The sequence below is a fragment of the Sceloporus undulatus genome, chromosome 2 (assembly GCF_019175285.1).
Source record: "Sceloporus undulatus isolate JIND9_A2432 ecotype Alabama chromosome 2, SceUnd_v1.1, whole genome shotgun sequence".
Classification (NCBI taxonomy): domain Eukaryota; kingdom Metazoa; phylum Chordata; class Lepidosauria; order Squamata; family Phrynosomatidae; genus Sceloporus; species Sceloporus undulatus.
In genome coordinates this window covers 309,736,703-309,749,759 of record NC_056523.1, presented here as the reverse complement: position 1 = coordinate 309,749,759, position 13,057 = coordinate 309,736,703, and positions in this window count along the sequence as shown.

Below are 13,057 nucleotides of genomic sequence, written 5' to 3'. Positions count from 1 at the left end.
ATTGACCAATAACTATTTTAAGTAGGTGTGGTTTTAAAGTTTTTCTGAATGCTGCAGCTAAAGGATCCAATCATACATCCCTTGAATAGAAGCCTTCTTAGTCAGAAATTAAATGTTACAAGTCAGTTATGCCAAGCAAGTTGATGCACAAGAACTGACACAGATAAATAAACCTGCTAGGGGGGTTGCTGTTTCAGGCGATCAATTCAAGAAAGAAAAACACTCAAGATCCAGCTAAATTGCATGGCAGGTTTTCAGATTCGGAGACTTGAAATGCCAGTATAGGTATTTGCCATAATCAGAGAAGAATATGATATCTAGAGAGAGGGGACTGTTGTGATGACCAGCAAGTGGGCATGGGAATTGGTGAGATAATTTAGTGGTATTTCTCAACCACAACTAGTTGAGTCTCAGGTGCCAGAGCAGATTTTGCAGTGCAATTGCCATGTGTTATATGTGGAGTGGCTTCTGAAGACTTGCCAGAAATTTCAGTTAATCGAGGACACAGTTTCCAGGCTGCTTATCTTGGCCTGGCTGTAGGAACCATATCTTGCCAGTGTTTAGACAACCATATTGACCTGCTCTGTTTCTCACACAATTGAAAGTGTGATGGTACTTACTCACTTGTAAAGTTACCAGATGTAAATATCTGAAGGATGACTTCCTCCTACATAAGACTCCTTGAGTACTACATTGGTCATCTAGAGCCCTTTCTTATATCCATTACCTTATAAATTTAAGCCGATAGTTACCAGGAAAGGGTCTTTTTAGCCATGGCCCCTGCATGTAGGATCTGAAACCCGGTGGCTTCATTCAGCCAGTTCACCTCAGTTTGCCCAAACTGGTTGTTAAAATTATTAAAAGATATGTAGCCCTAAAGCCACCATATCACTCAGTTATGAAACCCTCTGGATGATCTTCGGCAAGTCACGTGCTCTCAGCCTCGGGTAATTCAATGGCAAGCCTTCTCTGAAGAATCATAGAATCATAGAGTTGGAAGAGACCGCAAGGGCCATCCAGTCCAACCCCCCCTGCCATGCAGGAAATCCAAATCAAAGCATCCCCGATAGATGGCCATCCAGTCTCTGTTTAAAGATTTCTAAGGAAGGAGACTCCACAACTCTCCGAGGAAGTGTGTTCCACTGTCGAACAGCCCTTACTGTCAGGAAGTTCCTCCTAATGCTGAGGTGGAATCTCTTTTGCTGTAGCTTGCATCCATTGCTCCGGGTCCTAGTCTCTGGAGCCGCAGAAAACAAGCTTGCTCCCTCCTCAATATGACATCCCTTCAAATATTTAAACAGGGCTATCATTTCACCTCTTAACCTTCTCTTCTCCAGGCTAAACATCCCCAGCTCCCTAAGTCGTTCCTCATAGGACATGGCTTCCAGACCCTTCACCATTTTGGTCACCCTCCTTTGGACACACTCCAGTTTCTCAACATCCTTTTGCAATTGTGGTGCCCAGAACTGGACACAATATTCCAGTTTTCCTTGGGGTTGCCATAAGTCAGAAACAACTTGAAGGCATGCAACACACACACACAACACACACACAACATATATTTAAAGAAAACACCAGACAAGGAGGAGAATGCTTCCATCTCATCTGCAAAGGGTATTGTTTTGCATGTGTTGGCATATAGAAGAGGTCACACACAACATGAATGGATCCAACAAGGGATGAGAGGTGACCAAGAGGGATGGAGATGCGGTCTTAGGCCAATGTTGGTCACATTAAAGCAGTCTTGGCTTTAAATATGGGGTTTGTACCTTTGGTACACAGCAAATGATTATCATTCAAGCAGTTGCATTCCATAGCAGCAGGAAAGAGGGAACTGTGTGTGAGAAAGGGAGGGAGAAAAAGGACTGAAGAGGGAGGTTTGTTGTGAATGGATCTCATCATTAGCAGGGAGAGACAAAGACCTTCTCATTACCCCTCTGCAGAGTTTACTGCCCAGTGTTTCAGTAGATTAGTCATTCTGCAAAGCACACACTTTTCACTCGGTAGATGTTTATTTCCCAGAATGCCACTGAAATCCCTAGGAGTAGGGTTTTTGTTTGGGGGGGGGGGGGTTTGCATTGGATTTTTAGCCTCAGTAGTTACAAGATTTAGGATTTATTTAAGCACCACATTTGGCAGAGGACATAGCTAAACCATAACAATGTGCAATACATGGCACATCGTATAAAATAACTAGAAGATATCATGATTAAAAGAAGCACAGCATGAATGAAGCATAGTTTCACCCACGCCATGATTAAATCAAATCAAAAGGAAAAATGTACTCCCCAGTTGCAGCTTGTTTGAATTCTGGTTAGTTTCACCATTTATTAATAATTTAGCCTTATATTTTGTTGCAGATAATGTACTACAAGTCTGGAGACCAGAGTTCGATTCCTGCTTGGCCATGAAACCCACAGGGTAACCCTGGGCAATTCACATGCTCTCAGCCTCAGGAGAAGTCAATGGAAAAACCTCCCCTGAACAAATCTTGCCAAGAAAACTTCATGATAGATTTGCCTTAGGGGCACCATAAGTCAGAAGTGACTTGAAGGCACACAAACACACACAATCCAAAGAGGCAACTGCTCTGGTGCTTTTAGCAGTTCTAATCACAAATTACAACATGTATTTTCAGTAGGCAAAAATCATTATAGAAATGTGTATATTTACATTCGTGTTAATTTGATTGCTGTTTTAATGATCGTTTTAATATGATAAACTGGTTAACTGTAATTTTGTGTCAATGTAATGAATTGCTTAATTTAATACTACAGTTCATTGTGGCTTTAGTTGTATCTGTCTTGTATTCATGTTGTGAACTTCCCTGAGTCCCAGAACTAGAAGGAAAGTTGGAATTCTTTTTTTAGAAGTAAATGTTCATTAAAGTGTCTTTAGAAATGTAACTGTTTTAAACAGTTGGAGGAACAGAGGAATAAAAAGAATGAAGAAGATTCTCTAACATCTCTGTACCACAGCTTTGTAAGTGCAATTAAAAGGTTGCCTCAGTGCTTTCCAATTACTTATAATAATACTTATTTTTTTTTATACCCCGCTCTTCAGCCAAGGCTATCAGAGCGGCTTCTGACTACAATTCACAGAATCCCCAAACTTCATCACCCATGGTTATGTAGACTGGGAGATTCTGGAAGCTGTAAACTTCCAAGTTGCTGTAAACTTCCAAGTTTACAGAACTCACAATCCTTATCTGGGAAGAGAGGTAGGAATTGCAACTCCTTCCCCTAGAAATGTGTCCTTCGGCTTAGATTCAAATCCAAGTCAGGGTGTATCTACACTATAGAAATGATGCATTTTTATACCATATTAACTGCCATGGCCCCATCCTACAGAATCCTGAGAGGCACTGGCACTCTTTGGCAGAGGAGGCTAAAGGCCTTGTAAAACTACATATCTCAGGAATCCATAGGATGGAGTGGTGGTGCCAAAATGCATTATTTCTAAAATGTAGATGCACCCTTACAAAATTATTAATTTGTTCTTTTTTCACACAATTATTCACAATGAAAAAGAAGAATACCTCTGGAAAAACCACACATGACTGCAAAATGTTAACAAATAAAAAAAGAAGTTAAAATAGCAAATCAAAGTGGCATGAGAAAAACCACCAGAGCATTAATTTTTATACGTCCAACAGAATTTTTTAAAAAATGGTTTCACCTGGCACCAAATGAATAATCAACCAGGAACTAGTCAAGTCTTTCTGGTTTTTCTTGGCTCCCTCCTCTCACAATCCCCCCAAATCAGGGCTTTTTTGGAGCTAGGATAATTCTTGCTGGAACCTGAAGAAGGCTTTGCTGCCAATATCTTTCTGCTGCACTGGGTATAAAGATAGGAAGGAAGGATCTACAGGAAGTTGACAAAGTTAATGATGTTTATAATACACTGTAGAAACCAAACTGTGCCTTCTTTTCTGTGGGATGGCATGTCCCTTTGTTTCTTTCAGCTGCAGATTTGCTAGCCTTAAGAGATCTATGGCATACTATGGAGCACAGGGAGGAGATGACACAAGCTGGTTCCAGTACCAATTTCCATTGGAACTTGTTGGCAGAGGGTTAGCCTTTGTAGATTGTGCGGATTGCTGTGGATTTTTGGACATTTGCATTGATGCTTAATTGTCCTCACATCTTCTGCAAATTTGCATCAATCCATCCTCCCTCTGCTGAAAATGTGCAGCCATGCGGATCCATACGATGTGGACAGAGGGACGATAATGCATATCCTCATGGACACTTCTGGATACTCTGCTAAAAACTATGAATCCTTTTCCAGCAGGGTATGGCTGGATCACAGTCTATTCAGTTGGAATGGGGAGTATTTTACTCATGTAGACAAGCCCAAAGTCTTAATGCTTTTAAAGCCCCATCCCATAAAACAGAGGAAGGAGATTATTGCACCTTCAAATCCCACTGGGATAGATGTGGGATTGAAAAGTCAAAAGTGGGTGTAATTGCATGCAGCCAAGGCCGAGCGAGTGCAACCTGTGTGCAGCCTGGATCCCAGCCACACTTATCCAGGAGCTTCACAAAAACCAAATAAGTGCGGCTGGGGTCCAAGCTGCAGATGGGTTGCACTTGCCCAACCTCAACTGTGTGTGTGTGTGTGTGTGTGTGTGTGTGATAACACCCAGTTTTGACTTTTTAATCCCTCATCTATCCTGGTGGGATTTGCAGGTGTGATAACCTCCAAAACCATGTTGTTTCTGATCTGACTATATGTCTATCTAGCTTAGGTGGGCAACTGTAGAAGATGAAAGGGCTGCATTAGCTCCCTATGAGACCTTGAAGGGGTGCACCCCCACCACAGCAACCAATGCAAGCAAATAAATCCCCAAATTTTGCCCCCTCAAGAGCTGTAGGAGGCACTTTCACTATGTTTTAAGGGGCCCGGCCTTGGGCTATGTAATGTACAAGAGAGACCTTTTTGCAAATCAAGAAGTGTCTATAAGTCTTTTCCAGTTTACTTCCAATTTTTAAAAAGGTCTTTTCTGGACAGAAAATGGCCCCAAATGTGGCAAAAACAATCCCATATTTTGAGGCATTTGAGGTCATTTTGCCCACCACAGTCTAGCTCAATATTCTTCAGTATTGCTTATTCTCCAGGTTTGCGGAGAAGATTCCTGCTGCCTCTTCAGTGAGTTCAGAGCCACATTATTCAATCATTCTGAAATACAGAACAGTTTAGAAATGCAATAACAAAGTGTTTTCTACATTTGTACAGAATCTGGCATCCTACACAGGATATAACTGTAAGAAAAGAAAAGAATTGGAAGATGTTATCCCTTATGGTTGCTGCATATTCTTTGCATGTCAGGTAATAAGCAGCAATTTCCTCAGCAATCACTTTTGTCTTTTTATCTTCAAGTACTTTACATACATTAATAACTCTAACACATGTAATCCTCCTTAATCCTTTCAATTAATCACTTAAGTACATTGTGTGATTTCTGCAAATATCCAAGCTCCTTAGGGGATATAAGTGGAAGGGTTGATATCCAAGAAACTGCATATAATTTGTGCTCCTGAAATATCAAAGATTGCAGTCCTCCAGTGGGTTCTTATCCAATAATTCCAGAGTTTCCTCATCCCAGTGATTTATTACTTCTTTCTTCTCTAAGAATGGCACAGATAACAAGTGATTCAGAGAAATTATGATGACATGAAGAAGCCTCACTTAAGGTGGTACATATATCATGGATGGGAATTGTGTGGCCAGTGGACTACTGGTATCCGCTGGGGTTTGATTCCAGGATCTCCCATGGATTACCAAAATCTGTGGATGTTCAAGTCCCGTTAAATACAATGATACAGTGAAATTCTGTCCCTTATATAAAAGGTTTGCCATTTGGAATTTATATGTTTTTAAAATCTTTTCAAGCCATGGATGCTAGTATCTGTGGATAAAAAAATCTGTAGATAAAAAAAAATCCATGGATAAGGAGGGCCAACCATATATAAACCCTTAGGTCTCCTGGGGTGCCCCAGAATCCTCTGCCAAAAAAGGTTCTCAGTTGAAAAAACACAAACTGGCTCCAGAGCAGACCCTTCCAAGTTGTTTGTTTGGATACCAAGACATTTTTCACACCAATACTTACCTTGGGGTAAGCGCTGGTAAAATGCAGGTAAAACATCAGGGAAGCGTGTGTGCTTCAGATGTGCTTCTGGAATGTGAAGTAATCGTACCCTCACCTCTAGTGTCCTTGAATCGTTTATGGAGCAGCAATTTCCTATGAATGCAAAATTTCCATTGATAGGAAATTGCTGCTCTGCGAACCATTCAAGGACGCTAGAGGCAAGGAGACGATTCCTTGACATTTCAGAAGCATGTCAGGCTTTCACACACGTGTGCTTCCCTGATGTTTTACCGGTGTTTTACCAGTGCTTACCCCACGGTAAGTGCTGGTATGATAATCTTAATAGTTTGTTTTAAAAGATGGCCCAAACTGAAGAAATGTCTACTTCTTGTTTGCACCTGCAATTGGTTGCTGCAGTCCTCTACAGCAGTAGGGCTCTTGGAAGTCAGGAACATACCCAACCCTGACATATATTGATAAATAAAGGTAGTTGGTATTTCATAGTGCTTCAGAATCCTCCAGAATAAAAATGAGAAGTAGTGAACACACACTCCACCTATTTGATAGACTGAGCTGCAGCCTGGCTATCCAGGGATTATCAGAAATGAGGGGAATTATAGTCATGCACAATCTATAGGGGCAAATGTATATCATGGATGCCAACCTTCTTTGTCACTGTTCCTCACCTCCAACATTAGCAATCTTGCCATCAATCTTTCTTTTTAGCATGATTTGCCACAGTTTGGCTTCAAATGCTCTGCCTCCTGTTGCTGAATGACATTTCGAGCTCCCCCCTTTTTTTCTTCCCAGTTTCATATTGTTTTCTTACCTTGGCAGAGAGTCTGCACCTTTGCTCTACTCTTTAGATTCCATCAGTAATGACAACGATGCTTAACAGATATTTTTTCACCCTATGGAAGCATGCAAAGGGGGGAGGGAAAGCTAATATTCTCAAGACAATATATGTCAATGATCAAGACTCTCCCCCCTCAAATGAGATCTTGTTCTCAGAAGTAAGAATGAGCTGTAGCCATTTTCCACTCAACAATAATTGAAGGGGATGGCTCATTTGAAGTTTAATCCATGAGAATCACACAGACCCAGCATGCTAGTATTGTGTTTTGTCCTCACTGTGACCCCGTGTGGTTCCAATCCCACGACTCAGTATCAATGCAAACTGTCCCATGAGGATAGGCACTCCCTAATCTAACTTCAGGAACCTAGCAGGATTAAATAAAAGATGCAAGATTTATTTACAAGCTGAATCGGTCTTGCAGTTTTACATTTCTCTGCTGCATAGTTCAAAAGGTATTGCCAAACCTCAGCCAGCAGGACAAATGTAAGAATGATGTAATTTAAGTCATCCCTCTTAAAAAAATGATGGTTTGGGCAGGGACAGAGGATGGTGAGAAGATGTCTAAGAAAGAAGCTGTTCTTCAGGGGTAAATCACAAGTGGATTTAAATAAACAGCTGGGGAGTGTGTGTGTGTGTGTGTGTGTTTGTTTATGTGCACATGCCTTCGAGTTGCCTGTCAACTTATGACAGCCCCATGAATTTCATAAAGTTTTCTTAAATGGCTTTGCCAGTTCCTTCTTCTGAAATATATTTTACAGCACCTGATATTCATTGGTGCTCTCTCATCCAAGTACTAGCCAGGGCTGACCCTGATTAGCTTCCAAGATCAGATGGGATCTGGTGCCTTTAAGGCTTTTAACTTTAGGTTAATGCACATTGGATCCTTTCACAATCCTGACTGACAGGAATACTTCCTTACAGTGGCTGAAGCATATGAGACTTCAGTGTATGAACATGCATGACACTTGTGGCTCTCAAGTCCTGAAAACCTATTCCTCTCCTTTTCTTGTGTGGTACTGAGGAGAACCTGAAAACAACTGACCTTGAGCAGGAATTGTCCAGCACTGAGAAGCAGCTACCAGGTTTGGAGTAAAGGGTTAAGGTTGGCAGGGCAATTGAGAACCTGGGAGAGCTCCTGGAGAGGCAGCTAATGAATGTGCATGTTGCAAAATGCAGATGAGCTCTTCTGTTCCTACAAGGCAACATGCAATGCATAAGCCCCTTAGGGTATATTCCAAGACTCTTCCCCAAACATTCAGCATTCATTTCTTGCATGGGGGGGGGGGGGTTTGGCCATGCTGTCTGGAAATGATGGGAGTTGGAGTCCAACAATAGCAATAGCAATAGCAAGTACATTTCTATACCGCTTATCAGTGCACTTAAGCACTCCCTAAGTGGTTTACAATGTGTAAGATTCTTACATTGTCATATGGCTTCAGTGTAAGCTCAAAACCACGTATAGTGTGCTGCATGTTGTGCGGGCGCACTGTACATAATGAGGTATCTTAGAGATGGGACCCAAATCTAAGCATGAAATTCATTTATGTTTCATATACATCTTATACACATATCCTAAAGATAATTTTGTACATAATATTTTAATACTTTTGTGCATGAAACAAAGTTTGTATACCCTTAGCCATCAGATATCAAAGATATCACTGTCTCAGCCATCCATGTGGCCTAGTTTGGATTTTGGTATATTCCAAATTCCAGATTTCTGAATCAATCTGTACAACAGCAAAAATGTAGGCAGAATTCTGTTCAGCTGCTTACTAAAAAAGCCAGAATCTTCCAATCTTGAAAAAGTTTTAGGTCTACTAGTCTCTGTTGCTGATTGATTATTGGTTGTGGGATTTCCTGCTTCATTTAAGTTCATTTATGTCATTACTTTACTTTTCTAGTGATGTCATTGGCTGGATCTGGATCTTCTTGTTAGTTGTATTTTGCTGCCCTGAGTGTCATTTTTGGGAGAAAGGCAGAATGCAAACTCAGTAGTACATTTGTCTTATTCTATATTTGATTTTTGTATGTCAGACATTTTTGAAGCAGAAACAAAATGCAATGAATAAATGAGCTGTCAAAAAGCCATGTTTGTTTCTGTATAAATATGGAAGAAATGGGTGGGGAAATGTGTCTTGAGGTACCTTTAAGACTGATTTATTTATTTTAGCATGAACTATCATGGATTAAAATTGACATATGATGAAGTGTATTTTAATCTATGAAAGTGTACACTAAAATAAATAAATTGGTTAGTCACAGATGTTCCCCAGGCCTCCTTTTCTGCCCTCTGGTTTAAACAAATAAATGACTTTTTAAAAACAAAAATATGAAATACATTAACAAAAACAAGACACATATCTGAAATGCATCCGTGCCTCTCAGGTTATCATCAAGTTGAGCCCTCACAGGCAATCTTTGAAAGAGACCCTCGAAAAGTATTATACTGATCTGAAAACAACTTGGGCAGGTAATCCTTGGTCAAGGTTATTATTGCTCGCAGATGGGGGTGTCTCTGAGAGACAAGCTGAATAAAGCCCATCACACAGATTTCTTTAGTTGCATAGGGAATCTCCACACCAACATGGGCAGCTACCAGGAATGTACTTCATTGGCATGGCAACACTACACACAAACAAAACTATGTAGAGACAAAAAAATTGCAAATATTACACCCCCCTATGTGGAACTGTCAGGGGATAAATGCAAGACTACCAGATAAATGACATGCTAGTATTTAATATCTAGCATTTGGCTAAGTTTCAGTCTTATTCCCAAGTGTGCTCAGTAGTGTGTTCAGAAAGTAAGGGCCTTTTCACTTGCAATTGCTCCATCCCCCCCTTTTCATCCTTCTCTTGTGCAGAGGATAAAAAGAAAGGAAGAAACCCATAGCCCCCATGCAAAGAGCAATTTAATGGGGGGGCCTAAGTCTCCCCGATCCATGTTCAGTTAACCTGTTCCCACCCGTATGCACACAACAGGAAAGAAACTCAGGCTCAGCTCCATGCTATGTATTTACTATACAATTTAGCTCCAGGTACCATTGATTTCAACTAAACATATGAATTCAGCCCTAGGCATATATATGCAGAACTTATAATGTATTTTTGAAGGAATATGATTCACTGCTAAGGAAACAGGGAAGCACGCACACGGAAACCCTTGCTCCCCGCTCCCCTGCTTTTGTTAAACTCTCTTTCTTGTTGGCTGGAGTGGGTCATTGGATCTGATTGTGTCATTACCATCTGCAGCCTCTACAGAAGTCAACAGCTAAGTTCCCATGCCTTCTTAAAAGATGCTGCGCACATGCCATACCACGTGTCCTTGTGGTTTCTATGGCAATCTAAGTGCACGTCCCTTGCCAAACTGTGGAGACAGGACCAAAAGAAAGAGGGATAGGAGGCAGTATGGGCAAACTGAGCAGAAGGGAATAACTGTTTGTGCATAATTTAGTAATAGTAATCTTTTATGGTCTTTATACACAAAACTTGTCCATTGTGTAACTATGAGCAAGTTGCAGTCCAGAAGATCATGAGTTGAATCTCACCTCAAGCTCAACACAAATTCATTAGATGGTTATAAACAGTATACTTTTAGCTGCCCTGCCACATGCAGTTCATCTCTACAGGGCTGGCCCACTTTTTAGGGCTGTTGTGACAATGTCTGAAATTTTGAAATGTCTTTAAACTGAAAATGACTGTAGTCCGTGAAAGCTCCTGCCATAATAAATTTGTTAAATCTTAAAGATGCTACAAAAGAGGCCATGTGTTTTTTCTATAAGGTTAACATAATTCTCTGGAAAGTATGCAGTTATGAGACTGTATCCCAGATGACTGCAGAAATGTCACATGTGAATAAAGACAGAACCAGTTCAAAGCTGAATTCTAAAATATGGCTTCTAAAGCTTCAAAATGTACCTTGAAAAGGCTGCTGAGTCTGATGTGACTCATGGCCAGTATGCATAGTTTTTTGTGGGTTTTTCAGGCTATGTGGCTGTGTTCTGGAAGAATTTATTGCTGACATTTCACCTGCATCTGTGGTTGGCATCACAGATGCTGGTGCAACACCTGGAATAAATTCTTTCAGAACATGCCACATAGCTTGAAAAAAACCCAAAAAACTATGCTGCAGAGCCTGTTGGAGTTTTCTTTTTACTTTCTCTGTAAAGAACAGGAAAATGTAAGAATACCTTCAACTGGACAGTGCAAGACATGCAACTTAGCCCATTCAATACATGTTTCTGCAGGGGTCATTCACAGGAATAGTTTTGCATTTGGAAAGTGCAAAGAATACATAGACCTTGGAACTGAGAGGAAATACCAGTACTCTTGTAAGTACCATCACTCTGAAGGGGGTGCCATGGTTTCGAGGTAAACTTAAAAGACTGAAGTGCTGTGTGAGATCCTCCCTCTTCTCTGTCCAACATACACCTACTACAGTCACTACATACACAGAGCATAGAAATGTTAACTTTTGGACAACTCTCAGTCCTCTGGGTCTTCTTGGAGTTGTAATTCCAAAAAGTAACTTTCCTGTACTCTGTAAACTAGAATGGGCATCCCAAAGTGGGATTTTATGTCCCATTAATTTCAATTAGTCATCAAAGCAAGAGGTTAATTTACCCTCTGAAAATAACCGGATAAAGGTTTGAATTTGGCTGGATTGGTAATATTTATATTTAAAGTTCATAACCAAATCAGCATCATTTCTGTTCATTTCCCCAAATCTGTGTTTCTTGTCTCAAAAGAGGGAGTTCTAAAGACAAGTGTTCAAAGCAAGGCTCTGTACTTCCGTCTTTTAGATTTTCTAACATGTAAAATTGACCGTTGCAAAAAGGATTAACTACCAGTATTGAACAACTGGACTTCAACATTCAACCCTGTTTGCTATTCACAGCCAGACAAGACCAGATGTCCAGAATCCTAATGCCCTTCTTTTGAGTTTGAGCGCATCTGTTCTGCATGCTAAACAAATTTCAATTGTTTTCAAACTTGAATTCATTGGTTGCCTTAAGAAAGAAGCATTTTATTGCTAATTGAACTTTAAAAACAGCTAGAAAAAGCTCTGTGAGCCATTGGGTTAGCAAACACACTTTTTATTGAAGAAATGGGTTTCATGTTGCGACCCATCAATAACTTAGGAAATTCTGGAAACATATTCGGGGTAGCCATGCTGGCCATACATCAAAATAAAACAAAATCCAAAATCCACCAAAGGGATACCTTTATTGACCAGCCGAAATACACAAAACACATAAAGCAAGATTGGGAAGCACCACTGGCTCCTTTGTCAGGCAAAAGATGTTTAAAATCATACAGGAGGAAGAAAAGGTCATGATCTTGGAACCACAGGCCTACATTTTGTATAGATGCTATTTCTGCTGTAGTTCAGTTGATTTGGAGGGAGTTGCTAGTGGCATTTAAATTTTACTGTCCTTTGTCTCAGTACCCACCTGCCCAAGCAAGGTGTGAGATTCCTCCAAACCAAATGAACTACAGCAGAGACAACATCTGTACATCATCACCTTTTCTTCCTTCCGCTGGAGAGAGAATGCTGAGAAGAAGGTGTTGTAGTCTAAAAGTGCATCCAAAAAGTAGACTCAAAGCAGCAACATCTGCTGTTTTTTTATTACACAATTGTGGTACTATGATTCCACTTTTTGTTATGTGATAGGCCCTCAAGTTCACTTCCACTTATGGCAAACCTATTCTATGGTTTTGTTGGCAAGGTTTTGTCAGAGAAGGTTTGCATTTACCTTCCTCTTAGGCTGAGACCTGTCCAAGGTCACCTAGTGGGTTTCCATAACTGAGTAAGGATTTGAACCGTGAAACCTTGAGGTTTGGAGTTTGGTTTGATGTAGTTAGTGCTCCCTGGCTGAGAATTCTAAATACCTCTCCTTAATCTGCAAACTCTATAGGATTGAACCATTATATCTATTTGGCAGTTTATTTATATCTCCCACCTTTCTCCCCCAAATGGGACCCAAGGCAGCTCACAGATCATAGTAGTTAAAGTGGAATCATAGCATTACAACTGTATAGTGTGAAAGGTCCCTCAGTTTCTTAAAATACATTTTTGTGCAAGCCTACCTAGATGTTATTTCCTAT